The sequence below is a fragment of the Lonchura striata genome, chromosome 1 (genome assembly GCF_046129695.1).
Source record: "Lonchura striata isolate bLonStr1 chromosome 1, bLonStr1.mat, whole genome shotgun sequence".
NCBI classification, from domain to species: Eukaryota; Metazoa; Chordata; class Aves; order Passeriformes; family Estrildidae; genus Lonchura; species Lonchura striata.
Genome location: NC_134603.1, coordinates 8,684,175 through 8,691,128, shown reverse-complemented (window position 1 = coordinate 8,691,128; position 6,954 = coordinate 8,684,175). Strand labels below are relative to the sequence as shown.

At 39.7% G+C, this 6,954-nt stretch overlaps 1 protein-coding gene across 1 annotated transcript in view; it reads left to right on the top strand.

Moving 5' to 3' along the window:
* Positions 1–6,954, top strand: part of TG (thyroglobulin) — a 145,949-nt gene that overhangs the window by 108,368 nt on the left and 30,627 nt on the right. The gene's annotated exons all lie outside the window — the stretch shown is intronic.

The following is a 6,954-nucleotide window of genomic DNA, read 5'->3' as shown; positions in this document are numbered from 1 at the left end:
ATTTTTTTCCTGACAGACAGGAAGAGGCACAAAACATTTTTTCTCTCTTATTGAGTCTGAATAGGAATGCAGCCTTTGCTTTATGCTTCAGTCTGCACCCCAAAATACCTCTCTCTGGAAATACTTGAAGCTTAAGATCAGCCATGAAGAAATATGGATTGAAAGCCAGTCTGTGAAGCCCATTTTCACACTGGTTGTAAAAAGTGCAGAAGCCTCAGGACCTTCCTCATCTCAGTGTCTGAGATGGAGGAACCAAGATACAGGCCTGTTAAATAACCTGATAAAGGCACTGAAGAATGTTGTACTGTGGATATGAATATAGAAGTCAAAGGGACTTATTAAGGACTAATCTAGATAGGTTCTGAAAAACTCCCTAACATAGTACAGGAAAATATTAAAGAACTCTTTACAAACTCAAAACCCAGCAAGCCCTAGCAGATTTCCTACTTTGCACCAGAGTAGCTCCAAGTAGATGCTTATGTGGGAGCTGTGCTGTAACTATTATTGAAACCAGGAAACACTGATCAAATCCCCAAAGCTGTGCTGAAAATTGGTAATTTCAGGAGAATATTCTTTCTCTTTGATGGGCTGTACCAGCAGTCCTCAGTTTGAAGGGTCAGGAAAGCACTAGGGAGCTTGATAAGCTAATCAGTCTAAAGCACAGCTCCGTGGTTACCCTGACCAGTTATATTTTGATTGTTTAGGACCTTCTTGCTTTCTTCAAATCACAAGGATGTCACAGGCATGTCCACTAATGGCATTCACTGAACTGATGAACAGTGTATCTGGCATTTCTGAAATATCATGGGTTAGGGGATGTCTGCATGTGGGAATGGGAAGAGGCAGAGCCTTTTCCCAATCCTTCTCACCACCCTCAGCCTTAGACTGCCTCTGACAGTCTTTGTGCCTTTACAAGAAATAAGGTTACATCCTAAGATGCACTTGGGAATGGGACAGGAGAGATTGGTCACACTTAAGGAGAGGCTGGACTTGCTTGATAGAACATGATCTGCTGGAAACACATTAAATCTCAGACACTGTATGTATCGTGCTCGTAGAGGAACAGATGAGTTTGCAGTGAAGGGTGGTAGATAGAATTCTCCATTTCCGTGTCATTTCTGCCTGTTACTGGTGGCTGTCTGCTCCTGTGCAAGGATGAGAGCTGATTTACCATTTCTGTGCATTTAGCCAATACCTCATGTCAAATAGGATAACTGGATAACTGATAAGGTAGTGTTTACATCTAAATGGAAGAAAATGCTTGTATGAATTAAGAGAGGCTTTATATGTCATCTTAGAAATATTCATATCCTGTTATTGAAGTCACTAACCTGACACAGGCTCTCTGTGAGTCATTTGTGAGAGGAACATTGTCCTTGCAGGGCTGCCTCTGATGTCAGCAAAGAGGGGTTTGCAAAGGCTGATATATGAAAAAGTAATTTTCCTTCTTCAAAAATTTATTTTTTATATAAGAGAGAGCACCCTTCCTTCCCTCCATTTTTATATGGAAATTACAGTCTAGTAGACAATTATGGTGGGAAAAATGTTTCTTTCTTAGCTCCCCCCTTCCATTGCTGGACTGACCTGACCATTCCCTGTCCCACTCCCTGTGCTGGTGTTTGCTAGGTGTCTGCCAAATGTCTTCTTAGCTGTGACAGACTCCTTGAACTGTTCCCAAAGCTTTCTACTTCTCCAGACTTCATGAAAGCCTGGAAAAATGACATTAATATCATCACAGAGAGCCCTGCATGCTTGGTGTCTTGTAAGCACTGGTCACTATGCAAGAATTGGTTAACTAAGGAAAACCAGTGAAGGACATTGGAAAACAACCCTGAAAGAAAAAAGCAAATAGGGTCCAAATTGAAAACAACTACTTTAAATCCAGTCTGTTAAAGAATAATCTCCTGAACTCATTGTGAATGTGAGTCAGTGGTTGTTTAGTTGCAGCTTGCTTATATTTGCAGGGAAAAGAAAAGAAGGTTTAAACATATCTTTAACCTGGCATTAACTGAAACTGAAGACACCCTCAAACAGAAATAAGGTCCTGTTGCCTGTCCGTGGAGTAATTATCCTTCAAACTGCCAAGGACAAGGCTGAATATCCATTTCTGTGTCTCTGAGCCCAGCTTAAATGCTTCATACAAGATCAAACACAAGCCATGTTTTAAGGGATAGGAAGCACTTGAGCTCAGCAGTCAGGAAATGGAAGAGCCCTGGCTATCCTGGAGGTCAAACCAGATGGTCTGACAGATACTTCTGGCTGGGAACTGTGTGCATCTGAGCCTAGAGAGTGCCTATTTTTAACAAATAAAATATTGCTGTACAGCTGGCTCTTTTGGGAAAATAGAATTCTCAGGACATTTCCTTGCTCTGACTGTTTGCATTAGATGTCTTTTGATCTTTTTGGTGATGTTACTGTAACTGCTGTTTGCATTGCCTATAGCATGGTTCAGGGCACACAGAGAGCCTGCTCTGGCTGCAGCCATCAGAGAAACCCCATGCACTTGCAGGGAGTGTGTGTGTTGAGGAGACAAGAAATAATTTCATTTTCAAGTCAGTTTGGGAAAAAAACAAAAGATTGTGATGTGAGGAGAGGAAGCTGCATTTGGGTTTGCAGAGTGTGGGTGATAAAATCTAGTTCCAGGGAAGTTTCTAATCATTAGATGTGTTCTGAATAATTTTTGAAAGATTTTGCAGAAGTGAGCTTCCAAACTAAATGAGGAATCAAAAGACATTCAGCACTGCAGCTTATATTGCAATTGTCTTTTCCAGATATGTTGTGAGAGAAAGGTACAGAGTACAGTGATAGCTCTGTGGTGGGTTCACTGTGCCTGGACACCAGCTGCCCACTAAACCTGCTCTGCCCTCCTCAGCTAGAAGAAGAGAGAAAATAAAATTAAAATCTCATGGGTCAAGATAAGTACAGGGAGAGATCACCCACTGGTTACCAGCACAGACAGGGAAATTAAACTAATTAATTTTAATTAGTTTAATTTATTACCAATTAAACAGAGCAGGATAATGAGAAGTAAAGCATGATTATGGCCATCTGGGATTTTCCACTCTCACTCTTCCTCACAACACTGCAATTATTTCATTTAGACTCTCTCACTACCAAAACATGGCCACACAAACCAAACAGAGGTCTGTATATTCTTTTTTATCATCTCATCAGAATAGCAGCAAGAGCTTGTGAAGGAAGAAGTGGGATAGCTGAGATAGCACCAATGAAAGGCTGTTGAGCTCTGATGTCCCAAAAGAAACATTTGCAAGAGGCACCAGCCCCAGCTCAGCTGGTCACAGCCTGATAACAAAGTGAGAATTCACCTTCATGTAATACTGATTCATCAGCTTCTCACCATTGTGAGCTGCAACCTTTCCTGGTATCTGAATTTCTATTGTGTATCTGAACCTCTGATACTGAAAAGAGAAATTAAGAAATGCTGGCAATACTCCTGGTCCCTGAACTAAATAGTACCGAAGGCTTTGCCTCCCATTTTCAATGCCATCACTTGTTGCAGTAGGTGCTATTGCTCAACACTCTAAAATTCCTCCTATTCCTATAAATTTTGGAGAGCAGTGTAACATTGCTGTTGTGGATTGTGTAACACAGCTGCAATTGCTTTTTCTTAGCACTTTTGAACACTTTCGGGTCGATGTCAAAAATGTCAATAGAACTTCGTCTCTCTTCCTCTTTCCCCTTGTTGTGGGTCCATATGTAAGGACAGCTAAAACAAGAAGTGTGTGTGGCTTCAGTTCCCTGTAAATCACTTCTAAATGATCCCCCAGTGATGACAAAGTGACTAATGACTACAACTTTATTGTATATGTCATTTTTTAGAGGTTCACTTTCAAAAAACAACTCTGCTGGAACAGCTAAGATTTCACTTGTTAGTTTTAAAAGGAAATTTTTTAGCTCTTGTGTTCATGGGTACAAGAGAATTCTTGGACAATTAAAAACCAGAGGACTAACAAAAAGAACACAGTGTTTGTTATTCTTGAGCTGATCTCATGATTTTTGGTTTTCTGATTCATGATTCTGTCATGTTGATGGTAATCTGGGTGTCATGTAATGGAAACAAATAGACCCTCCAATATTTCTGCTTCTGCCTAAGTAGTACTATTTTTTAAAGTACACAAGTCCTCCATTATTGGTTTCTGGGACTAATCACACAAATAAATCATAGTTTTTTTTAGGAAAAGAGGGAACTGCTAAGTGTAGCTCGGTTATTCTCTCTGTCCTGAGTCCACCTGTAATATGAATTCAGTGTTTAGGGAAGATTTCTGTTTATTGTGAAAACTGCAGGCTCAAAAAAAGAAAGAAAATTAGTTCTAGGCAATACCAGCTTCTATTCTTACTTATTTGTTCCTGAAGGTTTTGGGGTTTTTTTGACAGTAATGAAGAAACAGTGACCCTGAATTTTGATGTACATTTGTAAAGCAGAGTAGTGGTACAGTTTTGCTTGCATAACTAAGAGAAGTCACGTTTGTAAAGCCTTGAACATATTTTGGATATACCTTGGAAGCAAACATAATGGTATTGTTTCCAAATACTCTTTGAATGATGCCTCGTGTTTCTCTATCCCCTGCTTCCAGTCCTAGCAAAAATTAAACATGATGAATAATAGTAGATTCCACATCTCTTTCAAACCCCAAAGATTTGGTCTCTTTCAAACCCCAGATGCAAGACTTGCTTCCTGAATATGGGTGTTACCAAAAAAAGCAAAATGAGGAAGTGGCCATTAACATGGAAAATGGAAGAAAAATTAAAGAGCAAATAAACCTGTTATAGCCACTCACAGAAAGAATAGAAATTATCCACAGCCAAATTGAGGCTCCATCAAGCTCTTCTCCGTTCAGAAATGAATTTGCTGAAGCTTGGGGGTTTTGTTTTACTCATTGATCTTTGGCTGTATCTTCTGCCAGCCCATACACATCCTGTGCTGTGACATGAAGATTTGCCTGCCCAAGCTTTTAGATCTGCCCCTGCAGTAGAGAACTTGGGGGACACTTCTATTCAGAACTATTTGCAGTCTTTGTTTTGCTCAGTACATGACCTCAGGGCAATATTTCAGGTTGTAGATATCTGATACGGGGAAACTTTGCACAGCTTTTAAAATCTCCAGGAGGAAATGTGTTCAAAATCAAGCACACACAAGGATGTTTGCTTGGTCCCAGTGAATTTTTGGATTCCATATATCATCTGATTTCAGTACTCTTTCCCTACCAAACTTGGCCTTTTAACAGGGCAACTTCAGATTTTCCACGAAAACTGACACTTTCAAAATCCGTGAAACTTTTGGAGTTCAGGAAACTGAAGTCCTTTAATTTTTTATGATTTTGTTTTGCTTTTTTTTAAATGAATGCCATTTGGAGGTACTGGATACTTGATAAAGCATGCTGAACACGTTCAGATCTGATGTGGAAGAATATGTTTGCCAGATTAGTGGGTATTAGTGGATTTCATTTGTTTGCTGTATTGAGGGGGCTTATAATTCCTTACTCCACATGAAATGAAAGGAAACTCCTTTTCTGAGGGAAGCTTACACGGTGTGAGACTTTTCTAGTCTCACTCATCACAGCTCTGATGAACATGGTCTTCCAAAGGCCAGGTTAAAATAAATGGTTCTCACTCTGTGTGCTGGGAACCCACCCACAGACAAGATACTCTCATCAAAGATATTTTTCTTTCTCTCCCATGAGCAGCTGAGTCAGTGCACCTAGTCAGCAGCTGGCAAATATCATGCCTTACAAACACAAAATAAGCCACTGCAAATCCTGTGAGAGAATAAAGCCCATTGCTCACTTGAGTTCTCATCTAAATTGAGTGCCGAACTGAGGAATAAGACCAAGTGGTGTTTATTTCTTCTTCTTTAGTTCTTCCACTCTGTTAAAACTCAAGATGTTTCTTACAGTGGAGCAGATCAAAAATTAGGTTTCTCTCTTGCTTATCTGCAACCATTTTCATCTCAATCATTAGGCTAATAACAGTGCTTGTTTTCCAGATCTGTTAAAAAAGAAGGCAAATCTTTCAGGAGGGTAGTACCACTGGAAGTTCTGCATGCACTGAACTATAAAGACTGTCTCTACACCCAAACCCAAGTTGCCTTTCTCACTATTTTTGGAAATCAATTTCTCCAGCTGTGAGCAATGGTATCCCATTAGTATCAATGGCTCTGCTTGTTTGAAATATAAAAAATGTTGTGGATGCTTGCCAGGGCTTCACAGAGTTCTTTGGGCTCAGAGGTTTGAGACAATTTCAATTTAAAGATTTGCTGCTTGGTTTTTGTTTCTTTTTAACTTGCTTTTCAAGACTTGTAGTTATGCTTTGAGCAAATTCAGTAAGAAGTACATTAATCAGTTCAATAGATCAGGGTCTTTCATATCGTGCATCTAGGTTGTGGGGTTTTTTAGAGTACAGAAGCTAATCTTAGCAGCTATTATCAGTAAACTGATGCAAATGTTTGGAAATTAGTCATTTGAACCATGTCAGCACTATTCCAACCTTTCTGCTCTAGGTCAGATCTTACCAGATTTAAACTAATTTATCTGCATTTGCAGCAACTAGTTTCCATGTTTACTCAAAAACGTTGTGCCATCCTTTCTTGTTAAGAACACTTGCTATGTTACAGCTGTAAAAAGAATACGAAGAGTCTGGGGTAGAGATTGAACTGTAGCCTGTGCTCTGGTTTTGATCTTCATGCTCTGGTTAATCTTCTGCAGTTTCCTTTAGTCTTTTGTTCCTATTTCCTCAGTTCATTGCACTTCCAGACCCTCCCTGCTCCTTCTGCTAGTTACCTTTGGTTTCTGGCTGAAGTTGATTTACACTCAATGTGAATACTTAGTGCTCATTTGTCCTTGTACCAGCATTGTCCCAAGGTAGAAAAAGCTTTTCTTTATGGACATCACACCTGCTCTCAGTCCTTGTTTATCAGAGCTATGATAAAACTCCATT